At 41.3% G+C, this 26,400-nt stretch overlaps 1 protein-coding gene across 17 annotated transcripts in view; it reads left to right on the top strand.

Annotated features, from left to right (window-relative positions):
• The window catches only part of EYA4 (EYA transcriptional coactivator and phosphatase 4), a 231,140-nt gene that overhangs the window by 97,004 nt on the left and 107,736 nt on the right, over positions 1-26,400 (top strand). Inside the window, exon 1 of one of the 17 annotated variants that reach the window (XM_039531072.1) lies at positions 1,440-1,681. The exons of the other annotated variants lie outside the window; for them this stretch is intronic. The gene's annotated coding sequence lies outside the window, so the exon portion shown is untranslated. Of the gene's footprint in view, positions 1-1,439; positions 1,682-26,400 lie in introns of those variants that run through there. 17 annotated transcript variants of the gene reach the window in all.

Below are 26,400 nucleotides of genomic sequence, written 5' to 3'. Positions count from 1 at the left end.
TTGCAGTCCTGGCAATCCTTTCTAATAATAAAGAGTTGGGGCTGTCAAATGATGGCACAATATCCAAATCTGAAGTGACATAGCTTTCTAGGCCAGTTCATCAATCATATTTTATTAGCTTTAACAGAGACAGGCTGCTATCTGTCATTTAAATGTTGTAGTGGTGACAAAAACTGGTGCCGAAAATGTGCTGCAGGTGTAACTTTCACTCAAAGACTATTTCTAAGCAGCAAGTTGGTTTATACTCATGTGGGGAGAGAGTGCCATCTTCAGTTTCATGTGTCCATGTAAAATAGCACTGAACTTTTTGATTTTGCCTGGTGGCAGAAGGTGAAAACACATATAGCTTTAGAACTCTGGGAAAAAGTCCCTTAATTAAAATTAAAACACACACACATACACACACACACACACTATACCTCACCAATAAAAGGTTTAAACATGGCACTCTTCCGTACATTTTAAAATACAGTTTATTTAGACATGTCGGTTGAGAGAGACAACTTGCAATACAATAAAAGTCTGTATTGTGTGGGCCAAGAAGTAGGCTTTGTTTCCATCGTTAGGTCTGTGAGGACATGTGCTGTAAAGAATAATAAAAATGCAGGGAGCGGGAGGGGAATGCTAGTGGATACACAAAATGGTAGCAACCAAATTCTCATTTATTGTGTGTAGAAGACATGAACATTATTTTTATTTACCCTGTCATATTTGTATTATACCTTTTAAAGTGCAATCAATTCTGTGTATTCTTCAAGAACAGAATTGACTTCGTGGTGTTTGCGTTGAGGTTCTGGCATTTGACCCTTGTTTTTCTTGGCACTTTTTCATTTTACAGTGGAGTTTGAGGATACTCCCTGTCTCTTGTTTCCAGCATGTTAACATAGTCAAGTAAATATTATCTAGTGCAGTCACATACATTATTCTTGGGAGGAGTATTTTTAAGAAGTTTTAAAGTCCAGATCAGACAATGGAATTCATTATCCTTGTGCCTGAATTTCTTTTATTTATAAGATAAATGTTTTCTTGGCAAACTTACGTTCTTTGCCTAACATAAATCTTATAACCTTTACAATATGTTTTGCTATATTCAAATGTAAGTATAATAACCTTAATATATCTAAATTGCTTGCAGTTGGTAGGCTGAATTATTTCATTTCTATATTTTAAAACTTAGTTTCTTCATATATTAAGGAGCAGATGTGTCGTAGCGACAGCAGGCAAGCAGAGACTAGGAAGGTGATTTCATTAAAAGAGCCTTGGGATAAATGCAGCACATTAGATACCCACTGAAAGACGGGAGCTGTTGATGGGGGTGACCTCTGAATGCAAGTCATCTTACTATAAACAGAAGGGTGTGGAAAGCCATTGGTCGGAGCCAAGCTTGTTTACTATCCAGATCTCCTCTTAGTTAACTTAAATAACTGAACTGAGCTAGGCACAGTGACAGTTCAAGGGAGAACAAAGTGTCTTTACGAAGAACAAAGTGTCTTTAGTAGTTCCTGGATCTAAATACAATACTGCTGACTTACACAGAGTTTCCTGGTCCTGGAACGGGCTGCTCACCTTAGATGCTGTACGGTGGAATTAAATTGGTGCTAAACATAACACAAGTATATTTTTCTGGAGACTAAGTTTACACAGTTGTGGCATTTGTTTCAGTTCTTCCAAGGTAAATGAGGTAAGCTTATGATGGATTTTAATGTGAGAGATTGATATGCATGTAATTTAGTGATAAACTGTGAGAGATACTAGTGGGTACTATATGCACAATCAGGTCTCATTACAAAAAGGACATACTTTTTTCTCTGTAATTAGTTGTTTTGAATTTGGTTTTAACACATACATTTGATAATACTGACTCTAGTAGTTGAGCATGTAGCTCATGAGTATGAGTTCCTCAAACGCTCTAATTTTTTGTATTTTCTCAAAAAGTTTCGTTTTCATTTTTCCCATTATACTTTAAATTCTGTAGGAAATAAAATGCATTTTAGATAACATGCAGCACAAGTCTCATACTTTATATAATCTGTAAATAGTTTATTGATTTTTTGGATAAATTTAATATAGGGAATCCTTAATGATTAAAACATTATGAGAAGTGTCTTGATGGGAAATTATCATTTTTCAGAGCCTTAGCAATAAAATTAATTAGTTGTATTGGCAAAATATATTTGTTTGCAAAACTAATTAAGTATAGATATGAAGTGAATTTATTTTATTCGTATTACATTTTAGGTTATTTCTAACACAATTTGACATTTGTTTAGAATAGAAGATGATGAAATGTAATCATACTATTGTGTCAATGCTAATTTTTCTTCAAAAGCCGACCTTTTACCTTTCCTGGTAAACTTTTCTGAAGTGTTATATGACATTCGGGAGCAAAAGTGTGGCGTTCACATTTGATTGTAATTTTACTGCTTTGCAAAATCTCTGAGAACTTTTTGATGTGGTTTGTAATAATGTCAATAGTTTCTGGAAAATGAATTCTGACTGTAAAATGTTTTTTTTTACATATGTTCCTGCATAGAGTGTTAATGTACAGCATGTTCAAATGCATTTTTCTACCTTTGAGTCAGAGTAGTAGGCGAGTACAGCAGAGATCTTGCTCTGCTGCGTTCAGGGGCCATGATGTGAGCTGGCATAATGATTACTGCTTCTTAAATGTCTGTTTCATTCAAGAGAATCAGACAGGGTTTGCTCTAGGAGTACTGTTTTATTATCCTAGTAAAGGAAACAAAGTTCAGGGGGGAAAATTACTTCTGTCCATCTGTGAAAATTGATTTACTGCTACAGGGAGCTTTATTGTTTAGGGAACCTGTTTTGAAGAAAGGTATGATAAATTATTACAGCCAATAAGTTCTTCAATTTAGTTTCTAGGGTCTGGTTAACAGCAAGCAGCAGTATCCAATTACATGTTTCTTTTCTTAGATTACTCACAATTTTCTGAAATACATTTGAGTTGAATGACTTTTAACTGTCTCGCCACTTTTTTGTCACCGTGATTTTTGTCTTCTAAACTAAAATAAATGAAAATGCTAAAAAGATATATAAGCAACATATCTTTTTTAATTCCTTGCTTAAAAATATTGGTTTTCCCAAGCATTTTTCTGAGAAAAGTTTTCTTTAAGGCAAGAATTATTTGTTTGCAATTGTTCAAATGCTTAGAATTACATAACATATTAAATGATTTAATGAATTAAGTAGCATCACCACTGTAGGTTGTGGCCTGCAAGTGATCTCAAATTTAGCTTTGGGGAAATAATGTATGTATATAGAGAAAGTAATTGCAGCTGTTAAAGAAATACAAAAGCCAGATGACTTCGTAAGTGTATGTTGAGCAAGATTTAATAACTTGTCCAGGCATTCTCTAAAATGGAGCAGGCAAATAAGAGAATGCTGTATATCCTAATTATCACTTATAGGTATGCTAAAATAGCCTGTTCCTCCTTTATCTTCTGCTTTCTTTCCTTCCTCAGCACATAAATATATGTAGATTTTGTAAGTATTAGTATGGACTTCGGGTTGCTTGAAAATGGCATGCTGAAAAAAAATTAGCATTGTTTAAAATATGCAGTTTTCCACTTCAGAATAAATGATAATTTATTTGACGTAATTATACTATAGTGTTATATTTTTAAATAAAACAATTGTATGACTATGTTATATTTGTATATAAAATGCATATATATGGTGTGTGGAATTTTTATATCAATGATAGTTACATGTCCAACTAACAAAACAATATAGGATAAAACCAAATCGAAAAATACATTTCCATAGAACCTTAACAGGAAGTTTTATATTCATGTATCACCACCCGTGTTCCATATGTTCTCTCACTTAATGCAATATTTAAGAATTAGCTTAAAGTAGAAGCAGCAAAGAATCCTGTGGCACCTTATAGACTAACAGAAGTTTTGCAGCATGAGCTTTCGTGGGTGACTACCCACTTCTTCGGATGCAAGCTTAAAGTAGTAACTAAAAGAAATACAGTATAGTTTGTAAGAAGACTGTAGCACAGTGTCTTGAAACATAATGCGGATTTAAAAAAACGTATTATATAATCATTCTTTCAAAAAGGATGCATTTAATTCTTTAAGAAGGTATTGATTTTAAAAGTACAATATTCATATTGTTTATATAGAATTGAAAGCAAAATGTCAATAAAATCTTAAAATGGTGGAATTCAGAAAGATCTAGTGTTTAAGCTAAAGCAAACTTGTGAGTTCCCTAATATTCAGGTAAAAATAAGCTTCCATGTGACTGATCATATGAATAAATCTCTGAATCATCAAAATTAAGATACTTTAGGAATATCTATAACCTAGCTACTTATCCCTGAAATAGATAACTATGGCTGGTAATTAAATATATCTAGCAATAAAAAGTTTGGAATGCAAAAATAATTTGAAATTTTCTTTTATGAAGTATGGTAATATATTAATATCTGTATTAATGTATGCATTTGAATTATTTGTATGCACATATAATTTGGATATACAAAAGTTTGCTTTTTAATCAAATAAAAAAAGGTCAAAGGTTTTGTTACATCTTTAAAAATCAGTCAGTCAGATTTTTGTTGTACTTACTTTTGCTTTGAGAAAGTTACAGAAGTAGTTATATTCATATACCAGGTAAGCTCTGTATTCAATTAGAGTCAGGACTGGGGAGCAAAGATGGACATTATTCTGAATGTTCAAAATATTAGCTCCACTAAAGCACAATTTAACTTGATTGATACTTGAGTTTTAAAGCAAATAAGAACTAATTTTTGCCTGTGGCAAAAAATCTTTGAAGTTTCATGCTTGTGATGAAGCTGGATTAGTTAAGTGGTAGAATTCTGGCTTGGTGTGACCCTGTTGTGCTTGGCAGGTTGTGATAAATGGGAGAATCTTTCTTAACCTTGTGGCCAAAACATTCCAACATCTCATGTAGGAAAAAAAAAAGGATGTGGATGACTTTTCAAGTTAAGTGTGAGAAGAAGGAGACTCTTTTCTCTGTTTAAGGGATGAGCATGAGTGCATACTGTGTTTATTTTCTGAAGTACTCAGATACGCTTGAGAACACCATGGAAAAAACTAATGCATATGAGTGGTCAGATTCTTTATCATTGTTACATATTCAGCGGTCTAGCTGTCAGAAACACATCCTTCAATATTAAATTGTATATTTTTTGTTGGTTTGCACATTTTCATGTTCATAATCCTAGTTGTTCTCACACTTTCTAACTGCAATAGTTTTCTTTAAGTAATGCTAATTATTTGTATAAAATAGTCCAAACCAACGTGGAAGGATTCCTGAATCAAAATAATTGCCTTTTCATTAAAGAATCTACAGTAGGATTGAAAATATGAACAAAATAGAACACATTTGAGAAAGAACATAAAATAATTGCTGTTGGAAAATTTGTTTGACTGTCAGAGCACTTTTGAAAGATAAATACTTTCAACATGAAAATATATCTGTCCAGAGTGATAAACCTGGACATATTAGTATAAAATAACAAACCAGTCAAATTTCCAAATCTTAAAAAAAGAGAGCAAGAGAAATACTTACATATGAGCTGAAATAAGATCTATCAAAGCAACTTGTGGTTCTTTCTGTGGTATTTTAAGTGCTATATTACCTCAGATGTGGTCCCTATTGACTAATAATGAAAAATGTACCATTAGTTGATGGTCTGAGATTTACTTATATATTTCATACTGTAAATACAGATATTAGTGCAGGTGTCAAAGAGCTATCCCACAGTTAAAAGGAAACAGGGCACTAATATTTCAATATGTTTCTTAACTGTGACTTTATGTTGCTATAATGCTTTAATGTACATGCACATAAAAAGTAAATAAAATAAGTACATAATTACCATATTTTGGGGTGTTTTATGTCAGCAAGAGTTGGTTGTGTATCCCACCATGAATAAGTAAGATGAATAACAATATATTATATTACTATATGATATTTATATTTTTGATATGAATGTAAATTGTAAATGGTGTAAATGTTCCCAGAGCATGAGATTGGTGCTTATTGACTGAATGAATAATATCTTAACAAGTCAAATTACAAAATACAAATATAATATATCATAGCAATGTTATATACATACCTTATAGCATTTAATATCTACACCATATAGTAGGCTTATGTATATATTTAATTTTGATCTCCTATGTATTTATTGGAGAGTACTTTTTAACCCGCATTCCAGTGTGTCCTCAGGCACTGTTGTTAATGTGAAAATTATTCAGACTGGTATGATTAATTAAGCACGCTCAATAAATATTTTTTTTTCAAAAATAATTCTTTCTCAGCATCTGTTGTACGACAGTACAAATGTACACTATTAATCCTTGCACTGGGATCCATTTCTCTTGTGAGGTTTTATTTGTTAAAGTTCAGTGTGACTATTAATGAATCCAGTTTTTGATAAGTAAGGATATGTATATGACTTAAGAAAGTAGTTATATTATCTTATTTAACTAGCAGTTTATTCAGCAGTGAATTTTTAATGTATTTAACGTAAGTAGTTTGTTGAAATTTTCAGTTATCTGACATAGTTTATTAATGTGACAATAGCTGTTACAAATTATTTTTATAATACTAAACAAATTAGTGTCACCAGTGAGGAAGAACAGAAATATATAAAACTGAAGAAAAGGGACAGCTGTATATTGCTTTTGCATTGTCAGTTTACTTGGTAATTTTCAAGGTGGAATATAATGTCTGAATATTTATTACTTTCTCCCACCATGTCCATATTTTTCCCTCCATTGATTTTTAATATAGCATTTGTATAAAATGTGAGTGTGTTTTTTACTAGAATGTTTTTGTTGTGTTGTCCAAATATGTACATATTGTGCAGCATCCTGAGTGTTGCAGTGTAATCATGAAAAGGTAAAATTATTTATTGGTATTTTAAATCCCCCAAATTACACCATGGCTATGTTCTATTTCAGACAGTAAGCATGAAAAAGACAGGAATTTCCAAAGTAACAGTTTTAAAAACAATGTTATCTCCTCCACATTGCCTGTTATCAGAGGTGCTGAGTGCCCACAATTCCCATTAAGTGGTGTCTGAAAATTAAGTCTAGGCCAATAGTGTATAAAGTAGTGGACCCTAATGGGCCAATACCTCCAATCCTCCAGCAGGTGCGAACCTGATGCAGGTACAAGGGACTGTTCTGTTGTTTTACTTTGTCCTCCTTCAAATCCATCCTTAAGATTCACTTCTGCCAGGATGCCTACAGAACTCTGCCAGCTGATAATGGGTAGGCAGGTAGTGAACCAAACTGTGTCCATATTACATGGTCCTGTTACTGTTCCCTCATCCCCATTCTCCCCAGCCTGTTTGTTTTGTCCAGGTGTTGCACCTTGGCATTAACCAAGGCCCTGGTCCTGCAAAGACTCATGTACATGCTTACCTTTGCACACCGTGAGTTGTCCCAATGAAGACAATGGGGCTACTTACAGTGCAATACTTGCGCAAGTTCACAGATTTTTGCAGGATTGTGTCCCAAGATTGAATGTTCTCTGGGGTAGGGACTGACTTTTTACTCTCTGTGTGTACAGCACCTGACACAATGTGGCCCCAATCATGCACTACTATAATTCTACGGCTACCCTTACTGTTACTAAGTTGGACAGCTGAGTGTATCCATGAACTAGCCAACCAAAATTTGAATGGGATGGGATAACTTCCTGCCCAGGCAATTAACAAGGCTAGAGGAGTAAATAATCAAAGGGCTCAGATTCATAAGGGAACTAGTTTCCTTAATCCCAGATTTAGTTGCTAGTCTGATCAGCAACCCTCCTTCTCCTGGCCCCCTTCCCTCAGCTGCTTCCTAGGTGTAGGTGTCTAAACTCACTAGGTGCCTAAGTTTCTGCCTCTCGGCATGCACTCTGCTGTCTCAGGCAGGTCACCCATCTCATACCTAAGCCTCAGTGCAATCCTCAGACCAGGTGAAGATGGGCGAGACAACACCTGTCTTGCTTTAGGGGCCCGATCCATTAGTTGTGCTCAGAGCACACCTACTCCACACAAAATGGCCAGAGAGGAGTGGGAGGTTGGGGAGGAGAGTGAGTTTCCTAAGCACTTGGCTAAAGGTTATAAGGAGTTATGAGTGTGCTGCTGCTGTTTTTGCAAGAAATAGCTTGGGTGCTTAAGCATCATGCTCCAGAACATGGGCTCCTGGCTGTAGATTAAAAACAGAAATAAGAATCTCCCACCAGCCTGGACTTCGTGCCTAACGTTATGAGAGGGATGGGGTGTAGAGAACACCCTAATCTGCATCTCTCATTGGCTAATTTAGGCAACTTCTGCCTCAAATGCTGGCTTTTGTGGAACCCATTCTCAGGGGCCTATCTCTTCCCATTCCGTGTATAGGAAGTCTAGGTACCTAAACCAGAATTTGCAGATTCCAGTGATTTTCAAGGCACCTGCAAGTTAAATGTTGTGGATCTGGACCAGGGTCTTTGCTGCATTTCATCTGGAGGCGGGAAGGACAGGCTGTGTTATATCTCTGTTCCAAAGGGTAGAAGGGGATTCTCAGGAGGCTTAGTAATCAAGGCTCTTCAATGCAATGTCTGAAGTAAGTACAGTAAGTCCTCACTTAAAGTCGTCCTGGTTAACGTTGTTACGTTGCTGATCAGTTAGAGAACATGGTCGTTTAAAGTTTCACAATGCTCCCTTATAACGTTGTTTGGCAGCCACCTGCTTTGTCCACTGCTTGGAGAAAGAGCAGATGGTTGGAGCTAGCTGGTCGGAGCTAGTAACCAGAGTGGAACCAGAGTCCCCCATCAGCTCCCCACTCCCCTAAGTTCCATGTGCGGCAGCCACCCAGCAGGCTACCAGTTTCTGGCAGTTCAGCTGTCCCTTCCCCCACTGCCATGTGCTGCTCCTGCCCTCTGCCTTGGAGCTGCTTCTGGGAGCCTCCTGCTTGTTGTGTGGGAGGGGAGGGGGGTCCTCCTGCTCCTGCCCCATGCTTACCCCCAGGGGCGGCTCCAGGCCCCAGCACGCCAAGCGTGTGCTTGGGGCGGCAAGCCGTGGGGGGGCGCTCTGCCGGTCGCTGGGAGGGCGGCAGGCAGCTCCGGTGGACCTCCCACAGGCGTGCCTGCGGAGGGTCCGCTGGTCCCACGGCTTTGGTGGAGCATCCTCAGGCACGTCTGCGGGAGGTCCACCGGAGCCGCAGGACCGGCGACCAGCAGAGTGCCCCCCGCGGCGTGCCGCTGTGCTTGGGGCGGCGAAACGGCTAGAGCCGCCCCTGCTTACCCCATCTCCATAGAGCATGGGGGAGACACAACAAGGCTCAGGATGGAGGGAGCTTGCTCACAGCAGCTGCTGTCTAAACTTGCTGTTCTACTTAAAAAGGCAATGTACTTAGAGTGCAGTCAGCCTACTTAAAGGGGCAATGTGTATGTCTCTCTCACACACACACACGGTGTGTGTCTCTCTACCATGCTGTCTCCCTTCCCTCCAATCCTGCTGCCTTGTAGAGTGTGAGGCTACATTAACAACAGTGTGTTAACCCTTAAGGGCTCAGCGCCAGTTCATCAATTAGTAGTAAGGCATTCCCTGGGAAATATCCCACCCTCTTCCATCCTCGGACTTCACCACCTCAACCAAACTTCATAATCATCATTGCTGTGTATAGTATTAAATTGTTTGTTTAAAACTTATACTGTGTGTATATATATACTATAGTCTTTTGTCTGGTGAAAAAAACCTGGAACCTGACCCCCACTATCTACATTAATTCTTATGGGGAAATTGGATTCGCTTAATATCGTTTTGCTTAAAGTCACATTTTTCAGGAACATAACTACATTGTTAAGCAAGGAGTTATTGTAAGCAAAAATTGGCTATTTTCAGTGACAGGGAAGATTCAGCGTGGTCTTAATTTTATACGAGCCATGTGCATGTGTCATACTTGGGTAATCTCACAGATTGTTTGATACCAAATGAACATAGTATATTTTATGGTACCATAATTCATGAGTTTAACAAAATACACAGAAGTATACTGAAGTATACCCTTGAAAGCAAAAGTAGGAATAGGAAGCACTTTGCATTAGCATTGCTGTGGAAACATTAACTTTTGAACTTCTCTTTGCTTAAATTTTCAACTTGAAAGTTTCATTATTATTTTTTCTTTGCATTGAATTGCCTTGGTTTGTTTTGAAAGAAAGAAAAGGAGACGAGAAATGAAAAAGAACCTGGAGGGTCCAGTGGTGGTACCTGGGTTTCTTACATAGCATTGAAGGATTTACTCTGTCAGTATCTTCTTATTAAATTATTAATTGCAGCAAAGAGATGCCTTAACTCATTATTAAATTTTTGGATTAGCACCCCTCATGGTCTCTTGGTTACGCCTAGTTTGCAAGCCCTGTGATCTTTCTATGGAGCCAGAGTGGAATCTGTGAGAGAATGGGACTATGGGATTGTTTCCCTGGGTCCTGAGAGTATTTATTCAATACCTGGAGAAAGGTTAGATGACTGGAAAAAATCTTTGCTATCAACCCTAGAAAGAGATACGGGAGCTACTGAGGTATAAAACAGTATATGGACAAAATTAATGCATCAAGGGTGTGCCCAGGTGCATTAGCTGTTTCTCAGCAGACCCTAGACTCCTACAAAAGTCCAGAGAAAGACTTGAGCAACTCCCTGACTTCTCTTTGCTTAAATTTTCTACTTTGTTTTCAAAGAAAGGAAGAAAGAAAACTTTCATGCAGAAAATTGAAAAGGGGATATAAGGCTCTGGTGCTGGCTTTCCCTAGCCCCATCTTTTCCTAACCTCCAACCCCACTCTCAGACACAAATATCATGTTCCCACAACCTGATCTGCAGTGTTCTTGTTCCTTTTATCCATACGGCCTCTGATGTCTTCATACCTTTTGAAGTGCTTCAGGTGAGATTTCATATGTAATAGTCGATTTCCGAAATCCACTTTCATACTCATATTTGAAGTCAGTGGGGCATGCTTTCACCCAAAAGTTTGACAAGGTTCTTCAGAGTTTGGTTTATTCAAGATGGGATTTATTTATTTTTTAATTACAGTAATTAAAATTTATCAACTTTTACTTGCCAAAACAATATTTTCTTCCATAAGAAAATGAGATAGACTGTATATGGTAGGTGTGCAGCAGGAAAACAGTTAATTTATTAGCTGAGCTGAATTAATTAATAAGCAGGAGAGATTCATATAACCTACAGTATTACATAATATTTCCTTTAGGTTCAGGCTTCTCTGACTTTTCGGCATAGCTAATTCCCTTCTCCTTTATAATCATTTTGGTTGCTAGCAGTAAATATAAATCCTATGGCTAGTCCCCAAATCGATTTTTGGTCATCAATTCTGCCAGTATTTTGCAGTATAAAGTTGCATAATCATCTACATTAGAATCTGGCCTTGTAATTATAAGTTGATGAATCAGTGAATGACATATTTATGACAATGGATGAACTGATGTAATTATTTTAAATATCTCTTCACAGAATACTTGGTATCAGCTCTCAAAGTTAATCTCATTTAGAGCAAATTTTGTTAAAGGATAAAACTTACTTTTAAGAATTGATGAGATATGATAAAGCAAATTTTAGGGCCTGATTCAATAAATCAAAGTATGTCCAGTCTTTGCATTCTGGAAAATTGTGAAAAATCAATTTTCTGCTTCTTCTGCGATCTTGAACACAACAGTATCATCAAGACTTTAAAAAAAAAAGTGAATTGGGCTCTTGGTCGTTGCCTAGTCAAAAGTAAACTCTAAATAATTTTGTATAATCGGCTAAGTAATTGCACCCATTATAAGAAGTTGGAAGTACATTATACCAATGATTTATTGTGACATATTTAAATAAGAGTTTGGTATTGTTAGGGACTTTTTGGGGGGAGTTTCATGTGTGCAACATGTATTTTTGTTTGTTCCTACACAAGCTTCGTTCATTTTTGCTTTTAAGTCCTAAGTAAATGAAACGCTATTTCTGCCATAGCGCACTGGAAAACTAGTACGTAAGAATGGCCATACTGGGTCAGACCAGTGGTCCATCTAGCCCAATATGCTGTCTTCTGACAGTGGACAGTGCCAGATGCTTCAGAGGAAATTAATAGAACAGGGTAATTGTTGAGTGACTGTCTCCTGTCATCCAGTCCGTGATTCTGGCAGTGAGAGGTTTAGGGACACCGAGAGCATGGGGTTGCGTCCCTGATCATCTTGGCTAATAACCATTGATGGACCTATCCTCCATGAACTTATCTAATTCTTTTTTTAATGCAGTTATACTTTTGCCTTCACAACATCCCTTCACAATGAATTCCACAGGTTGATGGTGTGTTGTGTGAAGAAGTACTTCTTTGTTTGTTTTAAACCTGCTGCCTATAATTTCATGGGGTGCCCCCTGATTCTTGTGTTATGTGAAGAGGTAAATAACACTTCTCTTCTCAACTTCTCCACACCATTTATGATTGTATAGACCTGTGTCATAATCCCTTTTACTCTTTTTCTGAGCTGAACAGGCCCAGTTTTTAAATCTCTCTTCATATGGAAGCTGTTCTAGATCCCTAATCATATTACTTGCCCTTCCCTGTACCTTTTCCAATTCTGATATATCTTTTTTGAGATGGGGCTACCAGAACTGCACACAGTATTCATGGTGTGCCTACAGATTTATGGATTTATGTAGTGGCATTGTGATATTTTCTGTCTTATTGTCTATCCCTTCCCTAATGGTTCCTAACATTTAGATTTTTGGAGTGTTCCTGCACATTGAGCAGATATTTTAGAGGACAGTCCACAATGACTCCAAGATCTCTTTGTTGAGTGGTAACAGCTAATTTAACACCCATAATTTTTTTATGTAGAGTTGGGATTACGTTTTCCAAATTGCATTACTTTGCACTTATCAGCATTGAATTTCATCTTCCATTTTGTTGCCCAGTCACCCAATTTTGTGAGATCCCTTTGTAACTCTTTGCAGTCCACTTTGGACTTAATTATCTTGAGCAATTCTGTAACATCTGCAAACTTTGCCACCTCACTGTTTATCCCCCTTTCCAGATCATTTTATGAGTATGTTGAACAGCAGACTTCTCAATTCAGACTCTTGGGGGACTCCATTATTTTATCTTTTTCCATCGCGACAATTGACCATTTATTTCTATCCCTTGTTTTCTATCCTTTAACCAGTTACTGATCCATGAGAGAACCTTCCCTCTTATCCCATCCCAACAAAGAGTGTTTGGTGTGGGACCTCGTCAAAGGCTTTCTGAAAATACAAGTACACTGTATCCACTGGATCATCCTTGTCCACATGTTTATTGACCCCCTTGAAGAATTCTAATAGATTACCGAGCATGATTTCCCTTTACAGAAGCCATGTTGACTCTTCTCCAATATGTTGTGTTCATCTATGTGTCTGATAATTCTGTTCTTTACTATAGTTTCAACCAATTTGCCTGGCACTGAAGTTAGGCTTACTGGCCTGTAATTGTAAGGATCACCTCTGAGACTTTTAAAAAAATCAGTGTTACATTAGCTGTCCTCCAGTCATCTGGTATAAAGGGTTTTTTTAGCGATAGGTTACATACCATAGTTAGTAGTTCTGCAATTTCATATTTGAATTCCTTCAGGACTCTTGAGTAAATACCATCTGATCCTGGTGACTTATTGCTGTTTAATTTATCAATTTGTTTCAAAGCCTCTTCTACTGATGCCTCAATCTGGGACAGTTCCTCAAATTTGTCACCTAAAAAGAATGGCTCAAATGTGAGACTCTCCCTCCCACCCTCTGCAGTGAAAACAAATGCAAAGATTGGTGCAAAGAATTCATTTAGCTTATCTACAAAGCCTTGTCTTCTTTGAGTGCTTATTTAGCACCCTGATCATCCAGTGGCCCCATTGATTGTTTGGCTTAATTTTTTGTTTTTGTTTTTAGTCTTTGTGTCTTTTGCTAGTTACTCTTCAAATTCTTTTTTGGACTGTTTAATTATACTCTTACACTTGACTTGCCAGAGTTTATGCTCCTTTCCATTTTCCTCAGTAGGATTTGACTTCTACTTTTTAAAGGGTTCCTTTTTGCCTATTTTACTCTGCTGTTTAGCCATGGTGGCATATTGGAGCTTTTACTGTTTTTTGTTTTGCTTTGTTTTGTTTAATTTGGGGAATACATTTTGTTTGGGCCTCTCTTTTGATGTTTTTTAAGTTTCCATGCAGTTTGCAGGCTTTTCACACTTGTGACTGTTCCTTTTAATATGCATTTAATTACCTTCCTTATTTTTTTTTGTAGTTCCCCTTTCTTTAAATTAAATGCTTCTGTTCTTCTTGGAGTGGTTGCTCATGTTGATTCCATTCTAGGTGTGTGTGTGCCCACGTGCACAGTTGTTGGAGACTTTTGCCTTAGCAGTATCCGTAGGGCCGGCTATGACATCCCATTGAGTGTTGCGCTCATGTGTTGGTATATCAGGCGCCGCTGGCCATATGCCCTCTCTGTTCCTTCTTGCAGCCCGTGGTGGTTGGTCAGAGTGTCTCTTTCCCTTGCTTCACAAGTGATCAGCGGTTTTCTCCTACATCTGAACCTTATGTTCCAGCTGTAAATAGTTTTGTTTGTAGTAGATTAGTTAGTAAGTAGCTATTAAGTACTGTAGTTAGTCAGTTAGGGTCCCAGTGGGGACTTTCCCTGGGTGGGGCATGCTCTGGTCTCCAGGTTTAAAGCCCAGCTCTAATTGCAACAAGCCTATGCTTATTAGTCACCCACATGGTAGCTGTTTGAAGTGCCAGGGGAAATCCCACATTAAAGAGAAATGTTGCATTTGTAAGAACTTTCATCCCAGGACATTTGCTTGAGGGCGCTCCTCATGGAGGCTGGAGCCAGCCTGGCCAAGTGCAACGCCCAGCACTTTGGCCTACGTGCGCCGTGCACCATGGCACAGGGCTCGTCCCTGCTCCAGACTCGTCCCGGCACTGGTCTCCTTCATTGGTACCTAAGAAGAAGTCTAAAAAGAGGGACTCAGCACAGAGCAAGCCAGATCAAGGGGCACTGAGAAAAGGACTCTGCTTGAGCCGCCCACCCATGTCGGAGATGCAAAGAGGCTCTCTCCCTGGGGAGTGCTACTCCCCTAAAGGATCCGCCACCGACTCCGGGGACAGCACAGTTAACACCCTCTCAGTTCCTGGTGCCTAGAGAGCAATGGACTCTCCTGCCACAGCTGGCGCCACGTGTGGCAATGGACCCAGCTAAGGCTCCTTACGAGGGCAAGCCAGATGTCAAGGCCTCCCAGAAGGCGAGTGAGCATTGCTGGTCTCCGGAGCCAAGGCAGAGCCCTATGTCGCTGTGCCCTCAGTGTCCATGTCAGCCCAGATCACCGGTTCACTGCTACAGGTCGTTGGCACTGTGTTCCTGGTCTCCGCCCTCTCGCCTGGCCTCACCTAGAGTGAGGTGGTGGTCGTCTTACAGCCAGCAATGGTCGTCTTTGCACAGACGGTCACCATCACCAAGACTTCAGGGACACTCCCCAACTTGGCACTGTTCCTGCTATTTCTGTCACCAGTGAGAGCTCTCCAGGCACTGGTCACCCGCGGTGACAGTTAGCTGCCAGACCCAGGCTTCAATGGCCCCGCCTAGGTCACCCAAGGAAGGAGACTTCTCCAGCACTGAGAGGGAGTTCAGCTCCTTGCCGAGACAGCACTGTCACAACTGGACTCTGGAGGGTGCAGCCGCCGTGGGAATACTGACCTGGCAGCAGGGCCAGTGGCTAACACAATGCCCTTATTGGAATGCCTGAAGCATACCCATTATACCAGTCTCACCAGTCCTCGGTCGCTGCACCAGAGATGCCCCAGTTGGCACCAGCGGCAGCAGCTTGGTGCAGGATGTGTCAGCGGGCCCTGTGGGGCAGGAGAAAGTGCCCACCCTGCGACCCTCTTCTCTTGTAGGGGAAGATGCCCCAGGCCCTCTTCCTGGTGGGGATGCATACGCCTCAGTCTGCAAGGAAGCGATTCCATCCACCCCTGCCCCCAAGGTCTTGGCAGTCTTGGCAGAGACCTGCGAGGAGAAGGGACACTGGGTTTAGTCGCTGCTGCCCTTCATCCTCCCACTCGCCTGTGCAACCTGGCCTGATGAAACATCATGGGACCAGAAGCACTCATTTTGAGGATGCGCTCAAGAACGACGTACCAGTCACCTCCCCGGATCTGCCCCATCTTTTCCTCAACCATCTCCGTCTTTACCATTTGGCCTGGTCAAGAGTTACCTCGGACCGTTGGGTGCTAGAAATTGTGTCATCTGGCTACACCCTCCAGTTTTTTTACACCCACCTTGTACTCCTCCCTCCTTCACTCTCCCTCTTCAGGGACCTTCTCATGATCAACTCCTCATTTAGGAGGTAAACAACCTTCTACAACTGGGGGCGGTGGAGGAGGTCCCTCAGGAAATGAGGGGGAAAGGTTTCTACTCCCGCTATTTCCTGATTCCAAAGGCAAAATGGGGCCTACGTTCCATTCTGGACCTGTGACAACTCAACAAGTACCTCAGAAAGTTGAAGTTTCACATGGTATCCCTGGCCTCCATCATTCCCTCCCTGGATTTGGGAGACTGGAATGCCGCTCTCGACTTATTTTCATATCTCTATCTTCCAAGGACACAGACTGTTTCTCCGCTTTATGGTGGGCCAGCACCATTTCCAGTTCACAGCGCTTCTCTTTGGCCTCTCCTTGGACCCGTCGGTCTTTACAAAATGCATGGCCTTAGTAGCCACTTACTTGAGACATCGGGGAGGGGGGGCTTTTTGGCCCCAGTTGCAAGGCAAAGTGATTTAAGTCCTGAAGGACACCACCACCATGATGTTCTATATCAACAAGCAGGGCAGAGCCAGGTCATCAGCCCTTTGCCCAGGAAGTGCTCAGTCTATTGGACTTCTGTGTGCAGCATGCCATTCATCTCTATGGCAGCGTACCTCCCCAGAACCAGGAACATGCTGTTGGACCACCTCAGCAGACCCTTCTCGTCTCGCCACGAGTGGTCTGTCCACTTGATGTGGTCAACCAAGTCTTCTGAAAGTGGGGGTTTCCCCAGGTGGGCTTGTTCACAACTTGCCAGAACAGGAAGTGCCACCAGTTCTGCTCGTTTTGGGGGTTGACAGGGGCTCCCTGTTGGATGCCTTTCTGCTTCCTTGGTAGGGGGCTCTGGTGTATGCTTTCCCACCAGTGCCATTGCTTCTCAGAGTTCTCATGAAGATTAGGCAGGACAAGGTCAGGGTCATCTTGATAGCCCCAGCTTGGTCACACCAGCGCTGGTTCAGCACACTCATGGATCTGTCAGTGGCAACCCCGATGCCACTGCCCTCTGGCCAGATCTCCTATCTCAGAACCATGGCCGGTTGCTGCACCTGAATCTGGCAGCACTGCACCTCACAGCTTGGTTGCTCGTGCTCGGTACTGAGGAACGGGAATGTTCGGCCCAAGTTCAACAGGTTCTACTGGGAAGTAGGAAGCCCTCCATGAGAGCAACCGATGTGGCCAAATGGAATATTTTATGTCCTGGGCCTCAGCCCACGAAGTTAGGCCTGAGCAGGCCTCGCTGCAGCTGATCCTGGACTACCTTATGCATCTCAAAGTCCAAGGTTTGTCCCTTTCCTCAGTTAAGGTCCACTGGGCTGCTTGATCGGCCTTTCACCCTCCATTCCAGGGCAGGTTGGTCTTCGCACATAGCATGACGGTCCGATTCTTGAAAGGCCTGGAGTGGCTCTGCCCTCAAGTACAGGATCCTGTCCCCCTGTGGGACCTGAATCTGGTGCTTGTTGTGACTCATGAGGGCCCCATTCAAGCCCTTGGAATCCTGTTCTCTTCTTCTGCTCTCCTGGAAGGTGGTGGTGGTCCTGGCAGCAATAACTTCTGCCTGAAGGCTCTCCAAGTTTAGGTTGCTTACATCGGAGCCGCCCTATACAGAGTTCTTCAAGGACAAGGTCCAATTGCAACCACATCCGGCTTTCCTGCCCAAAGTGGTTTTGCAGTTTCACATGAGCCAAGACATATTTCTGCCAGTCTTCTGCCCAAAGCCTCATAAGTCAGAGGAGGAGTGTAGGCTGCACTCTCTGGATATCAGGAGGGCGCTAGCCTTCTACATCGAGAGGGCCAAACCGTTTTGCAAGAACATAAGAGCAGCCCTACTGGGTCAGACCAAAGATCCATCTAGCCCAGTATTCTGTCTTCTGACAGTGGCCAATGCCAGGTGCCACAGAGGGAATGAACAGAACAGACAATCATCACCCCTGTCACCCATTCCCAGCTTCTGGCAAACAGAGGCTAGGGACACAATCCCTGCCCATTCTGACTATAAGCCATTCCTGGACCTATCCTCCATGAACTTATCTAGTTCTTTTTTGAACCCTGTTATAGTCTTGGCCTTCACAACATCCTCTGGAATTGTCAAAGAGTTACACAGGTTGGCAGTGTGTTGTGTGAAAAAATATTTCCTTTTGTTTGTTTTGAATCTGCTGTCTATTAATTCCATTTGGTGACCACTAGTTCTTGTGTTCTGTGAAAGGATAAATAACACTTCCTTATTTACTTTCTCCATACCAGTCATGATTTTATAGACCTCTATCCAGGGCCGGCTTTAGGAGCTGCGGGGCCTGATTCAAATACCCAGCAGCGGTCCGGGTCTTCAGCGGCACTTTGGCGGCGGGGTGTCTTTCACTCGCTTCGGACCCCCCGCCGCCGAAATGCCACCAAAGACCCGGAGCGAGTGAAGGACCCCTTGCCACCGAAGACCCGGACCACCGTTGGGTATGTAAAAAAAATTAAAAAGGCACCTAAGGCGCGGGGCCCTTTTAGGCACGGGTGCGGGGTCCAATTCTGGGGAATCGGTCTAAAGCCGGCCCTGCCTCTATCATATCCCCCCTTAATCGTCTCTTTTCCAAGCTGAAATGTCTGTCTTATTAATCTCTCCTCATACGGAAGCCATTCCATAGTCGACTCAGTTGTTCATCACGGTGGCAGGTAGGATGAAAGGTCATCCAGTGTCTGCCCAGAGAATTTCTTCCTGGATAACAGTCTGCATCCATCTCTGCTATGATCAGGCAAAGGTGCCTTCACTGGCGGTTGTAACCGCCCACCCAACTAGAACTCAAGCCTCAGCAGTGGCCTTCCTGGCCCATGTGCCAATATCTGACATCTGCAGGGCCACCACGTGGTTGTCCATGCATACGTTCATGTCTCACTATGCGCTTACCCAGCAAGCTTGAGATGACACTGGCTTTGGTAGAGCGGTGTTGGAAGCCACACATCTGTGAACTCCGAGCCCATTTCCAGGGATTCTGCTTGTGAGTCATGTAGAATGGAATCGACATGAGCAAGCATTCAAAGAAGAATAAACGGTTACTTATCTTTCATAACTGTTCTTCAAGATGTGTTGCTCATGTCCATTTCATTACCCACCCTCCTGCCCCTCTTTTGGAGTTGCCAGCAAGAAGGAACTGAGTGGGCGTAGGGCCAGCAGTGCCTGATATACTGATGCATGAGTGCGACACTCAAGGAAGTGCTGCAGCCGACCCTACAGATACCGCTAAGGCAAAAGCTCCAACAACTGTGCACATGGTCGTGCACACACCTAGAATGGAATGGACATGAGCAACATATCTCAAAAAACAACAGTTACGAAAGGTAGTTAAACATTTTTGTGGGTTTTTTTGGTATTCTCTCTCCCCTTCCCCCAGGGAGGATAAATTTAATTTTATTGTGGTCACTATTACCGAGAGGTTCTGTTATGTTCACCTCTTGGGCCAGATCCTGTGCTCTACATAGGACTAAATCAAGAATCTCCTCTCCCCTTGTGGGCTCTACAGGACTAGCTGCTCCATGAGGTATTAATGGTGACTAGAAGTTTTATCTCTGCATCCCATCCTGAGCTGACAATATGAGGATAGTTGAAATCCCCCATTATTATTGGGCTTTCTGGTTTTTTTGGCTTCTCTAATCTCCCTGAGGATTTCACAATCACTGTCACCATTCTGGTCAGATGGTTGGTAGTATATTCCTATTGCTATACTCTTATTATTCAAGCATGGAATTTCTATCCATAGAGATTTTATGGTACAGATTCATTTAAAATTTCCACTATATTTGACTCTATGCTTTCCTTCACATATAGTGCCTCTCCCACACCAGTGCGACCTACTTTGTTATTCCTATATTTTTTATACCCTGGTATTGCCATGTCCTATTGAGTGCCATTGTTCACTCAAGTTCATTACAGCAATATTCTCATTTAATACCAGGAAGTCAGATTCACCCATCTGAGTATTTATACTTCTAGTATTTGTATACAATTATAAAATTTGTCAATATTTAATTGTCTGCAGAATAGGACTTTTTTTTGTTTGACTGTTTCTGTTCAGTTCCTACCTGTTCTTTATCAACTTCTGTCCTCTCTTCTTTACTAGAATCTAGAGTATCCCTTTTAATAAATCCTCCCTTAAGGGATATCTCCGTCCAAAATGTTTGTTTTTCCACACCTGTTGTGTTTCCCCAACTCTTTGTTTAAAAACGCTTCTAATGACCTTTTTTAATTTTACATGCCAGCAATCTGGTTCCATTTTGGTTTATGTGGAGCCCATTCTTTCTGTATATGCCCCTCCTTTCCCAAAAGATTCCCCAGTTCCTAACAAACCTAAATCAGGGGTCGGCATGCAGCCCATCAGGGTAATCCACTGGCGGGCCACAAGACATTTTGTTTACGTTGACCATCCGCAGCTCCCAGTGGTGACGGTTTGCCATTCCCGGCCAATGGGAGCTGCATGAAGCAGTGTGGGCCTCAGGGACTTGTTGGCTGCCGCTTACGTAAATCTCTTTGACCCCCTGACCTAAATTCTTCTTCCCAGTACTATTATCTCATTCACACATTGAAACCCTGCAGTTCTGCCTTTCTAACTGGCCCTGATTGTAGAATTAGAACCGCTTCACAGAATGCTACCTTGAAGATATTTCACTTTAATCCCTTACCTAACAGCCTTCAGGACCTCTTTCCTATGTATACCATGACAATCAGCACTTCTAGATGTCTTGAGAGGTCTGAAACCTTCACACTCAGCAGCCAATTCATCATGCAGCTCTCCTGGACATCACAAACCCAGCTATATATTTCTAATAATCAAATCCCCCATTACTATTACTTCCTAACAATGGTTCCCCTCCCCTGGAGAGGTAACTTCTGTGTGAGAGGATACCATGACATCATCTGGAAGAAAGGTCCCAACTATGGGATCACTTTCTTCCTGCTTCATATCTTAATGACACATTTATGTTCCTAATCTAAATTTGAAAAGCATATTCTAAACTGCAAAACATTTTCAGTGTGCTGTAAGTCTTATGAATTATGCATTCAAATTAGCTCGTGTGTGTGTTTTATAGGCCAAGAAGTTATTAATATTTTGATTACCAGTAATTGATTTATAATATGGTAGTGCATAGAGGCGCCTACCAAAATTAAGGCCCCATTTTGAGTATCTGACCCAGATCGGTGGGTAGTGATTGATCTATCGGGGATCGATTTAGACACGATAAATCGATCCCTGATTGCTCTGCCATTGACTCCGGAACTCCGACATGGTGAGAGGCGGACGCAGAGTTGACCAGTGAGCGACAGCGGTCGACTCGCCGCCATCCTCACGGCCAGGTAAATCGACCTATAATATGCCGACTTCAGCTATGCTATTCGCGTAGCTGAAGTTGTGTATCTTAGGTCGACACCCTGAATCTCCCCCCCACGATGTAGACCTAGCCTCAGTTGCGACTCTGTGCTTCTGCAAATCTAGCTCCAGGGGCCTCAATTTGAGCATTCAGGAAATGAGGCACACAACACTTGGTGGGCAACTGTTAACATTTTGCTTTAAGTGAATTGCTCAGTATCCCATAGAAACTCTGTGACAGAGACGAGGATAAAATGGAAATTATCCTGGACAGCTTTCATCTGCAAAGGCCATTCTTTCTCTTCCTGCAGTCACCTGCCCCATTCTTTACATACCTTCCAAGAAATGAGCTTACTGGTAATTCATTATATGACCTTTATTCTTTCCCATGATTTGGTTCATCCTGTGCACTGAATGAGGCAGCAATTCTCTGGAAAAAAAGTAGTATGTGATCATATATTTAAAGACTGTATGATACAGGCAATGTTAATTCTGGTATTTCCTACATTTTGAGTGTTTGACTTTGCAACCTTAAATGTTGTTTTAAGATAGTTTTTTTTAAATTTAATTTCCTATTGAAATGAAAAACTCCTAACTTGAGGGTTGGGACTTTTAGATCTACAGCAAGCAACACTACCAGTTGATGTAACAAAATAACTGATCGCTATACAAACCTGTGACTAGCCACTTGTGGGAACTATCCACTGGGGGGAGCGTGAGACACATACTTTGCCAGTCTCAGATATGTAGGCAGCAGAGAAGTATAGAGACTCAGGACTCCTGGGTTCAGTTCCAGGTTTTGGAGAAGAGTGTTCGCTAGCGGTTGTGTCCCAGCCTACTCCCATCCCCCTCTCCTCCTATCTACTCCCTCCCTGATCAGCTGTAGGAAGAAATCAAATAAATCCGATATTTTAAAATTTAACTATAAAGTTGATTTTAAAAAATAAATTTATATAAAATTAAATTTGAAATTGACAACCTATGTTAGGGCCTACACTGATAATCTATTAAAAATATTTATATTAAATGCAAAAAAAAATAAGTTTTATATATTTGCTGCCAAATTTTAAAGAAAGTCAAACCACTGACCTGGTGGAAGTCGCTGGCTAATAATCTGAAACCAGAATTTATTACAGTGCTAAACCCGCTGTTCTGAGCAGTAGCCTGTTCTCCAGTTACAGAGAGACTATTTTCTTCATTTTAGTTCTTCAGTTAATTCAGTTCAGTGACTAGTTCATTCAAAGTTTAAGAAGCCAACTGGGAGTCAAAAAAGCAGGAAAGCTTGTTTTCCTCTTCCAGTCTCTGAATAAAAATTGGGTGTGAGAGGATGAGCTCTACTAGGTCTAAAATTGAAGAACATGGTGACTAGAAAAACTCACTTCATTTCACTAACTACAGGTAATATTTCTTTTGTTTAATAAATCGGTTTTGATAAACTTTTTTCCTTATGCATCCAGCACATTAAGTAGTTTTATTAAAAAATAATTGAATGCTTTTTTGTGCATTTTTTATTAAATTTCCATCCAAATAGAGCTTGATATAAATCACAAATTAATGAATTGCCATCTAGTAAACAAATGCATCAGTCACCATTTTCTACCATAATAAAAATGTAAAAATTAAGAATCTGAATAAATGTAAGTTAAGCTATACAGTTGCTCGAATAAATATGTATAGATAGAGTGTATCCTCAGGTTAGCAAAAAGAAGCACCAAATTTAGTGTAAATACTATATTTAGTTGTAAACCAACATGTTTTAATGGTTACTAGTCACTGAGAATCATCTTTTTATATGAAAATAACTAAGAAGTACAAATGCAAAACAAGATTAAAATTGATTATTTAAATCAAGGTTTCCTGCTTGCTGTGTTAAATGATGATGAAAATACTGGGATTAAATCAATCCACCCTGCCCCCCATTTCCTGCCACCACCACCACCCTTCTGCTCCTTTCTACCCACCAAGCTCCTGTCCCCTCCTCCTCTGCTCCTATCCAAACCCACACCCCATCTTCCCAGCTCCTGGCCCCCTCCCTGTTCCCCTATCCATTTGCCAGCCCCCTGACTACTGCTCCTTCCCCTTCTGCTCATATCTTCTCCCATTCCCCCAACTACGGGCTCCCTCTCTACCCCTTTTTATCCTGCCCTCTAGCACCTGCAACCCTTTCTTCCTCTCTGTTACTATTCTCCCTCTGTTCCCCCCCTCCCCCTCAATTCCTCAGCTCCCTCCATCTGAATCAAGCTGATTTTTCCTCTTCTTCCATACCTCCTGAATTCCTATAAGGGAAGATTTGAGAGAGAGAGAGAGAGTCTCCCTGCTTTCAGTCCCTGTGTTTGGCATCACCAGGAGGAGGAATTCTAGGGAAAGTTCTGCTCAGCCCCTGCAATTTTGGGGTGGAACATGATCAGTGTAAGTGGAATCTTTGGAGAATTTAGCTGCCAGACTCTAACAAGTCTCTGCTGACCTTCTGCTAAGTGAATTTTTTCAGAGGCTTATAACTTGAGCTATTTTGGACAGATTTTCACAGGAATGGCAAAAGGCCCAGCCCATCACTGGCACCAGAGCAAGCTCCCTGCCAAATGTCATGTATCTGCTCCAAAGCATGGAGACTCTAGAGCAGTGGTGGGCAAGAATGGCAGTGTGAGTAGTTTAATTGGGAATTTTTTACCAATAAGTTACTAAACTAAGTATATTAATATTTTGAAATATGCATTCATTTTATATGCAAAGTGGAGGGATCCTTTTCCTACCAACTTAATGTTATACTTCTTGAGTGAGATACTCTGTTTATGAAAGAACAGTCTTCCTATCAAGAAAAAAGATTAGTGACATTTCAGTTTCTTTTAACTATTTTGAATTTGTTTCTGAAAAAATCTCCTGTAGTTTGGATATTTCATGTAATGTATTTGTGCATGTACGTTGTGGACTTCTACTGCTATCTAGGATAGCTAGGCATCTGGTTTTCAACCGGAATGCCCGGTCGAAAAGGGACTCTAGCAGCTCCGGTCAGCACCACTAACTGGACCACTAAGAGTCTGAATAGTGGCACAGTGGGGCTAAGGCAGGCTTCCTGCCTGCCCTTGCTCCGCATGGCTCCCAGAAGCAGCCAGCATTTCCCTCCAGCTCCTAAGTGCAGGGGCGCCATGGGGATCCGCACACTGCCTGAGTGCCGGCTCCACAGCTCCCACTGGAAGTGAACCACAGCCAGTGGGAGCTGTGGGGGTGGCGCCTGTGGGCGACGGCAGCATGCAGAGCCCCGTTGCCGTCACTGTGCCTAGGAGCCGAAGGGGGGACATGCTGGCCGCTTCCGGGAGCCGCCTGAGGAAAACACCATCCAGAGCTCACACTCCTCACCCACTCCCACAGTCCGTACCCCTCATTTCTGGCCCCACCCCGGAGCCCGCACTCCTAGCCAGAACCCATACCCTCTCCCACACCCCAACCCTCTGCCCCAGCCCGGAACCCCCTCTTGAACCCCTAATCCCCAGTCCCACCCCAGAGCCTGCAGATGGAACCCTCACCCATTCCTTCACCCCAAACCCCTTCCCCAGGCCAATCAAAATGGGGGAGAGAGGGAGTAGAGTGAGCGGGGGCAGGGGCGGGGCCTCGGGGAAGGGGTGGGCAAGGGTGTTTGGTTTTCTGCAATCAGTTGGCAACCCTACTGCTATAACCTGTTTTGTGCATTATATACAGTATTTCTTACTTGGCTGTGCATTGTGTTCCAAACTTACCTTGCTCACATTCCTTATCTAATTTTTCTTTAATAAACAGCAAAGTATTGTGGACAGAAGGCCTTTGCAGTGGTATCTTTATCTGAATGTTTCCAAAGCTCTGACAATCTCATTTTGCTATGCAAGAACTTTCTTCACTTTTTAAGCTGCACAACTACTCTTATTGCAGATTTTCACTGCATTACCTAATTACAGAACCTGTTCTTTTTGCAGTTTGAAAAAAAATCCCACACTGAGAATTAAGGAAGATGATTAAGCAGATATTCATGTTTGCTGGAGTGAGATTTATGGCAAAAATAAAACAAAACAGATATTGAATCAGATTTTTTTTTGAATTTGGTTTTATTTTGTTTTTATGATTATTTGTATCTGGCATCTATTACGGTGAATGTGCTGTTAAAATTAGCACCAAAAGAAAAATTCCATTATTGCTACTGAACAGTACTCTATACAATTTACATTGTAGGTAGCATGATTATTCTTTAAGATCCAGAAATTAAACAAGAGTAAAAATGACTCTCTAGAATCATTCTTGTTCTTTCCCATCTTTGAGTAGTGTTGTTAGGTATCCATTCAAAGTTTTGAAGGGTGACATTTTAAAAAGTGCTCAGTATTGGCCTACCTCTACTCCCATTGAATTCTATAGGAGTTTTGCTGTTGACTTTGATGGAAAAAGTTCGGCAGTGTTGATTATTTTTGAAAATCCCACTCTAACTGTCACAGACATTCTTTTTAAGGCAGTATAACAAAAGGAGGATTTGACAATAGAAGAACCCTTTGATCAAGGTACTATAATTGTAAATACTCAGAATTTGAATATTTATTGGTAACCGGGAGTGTGCAGTAAGTAGAAGTGATACTGAGGCCTGGTCTACACTAGGACTTTAATTCAAATTTAGCAGCGTTAATTCTAACTAACCGCTCAACCGTCCACACCAGGAAGCCATTTAATTCGAACTAGAGGGCTCTTTAGTTCGAATTTGGTA

This window comes from Mauremys reevesii, linkage group 3, assembly GCF_016161935.1.
Source record: "Mauremys reevesii isolate NIE-2019 linkage group 3, ASM1616193v1, whole genome shotgun sequence".
Taxonomy (NCBI): domain Eukaryota; kingdom Metazoa; phylum Chordata; order Testudines; family Geoemydidae; genus Mauremys; species Mauremys reevesii.
This window is presented reverse-complemented; position numbering and strand designations above follow the sequence as displayed.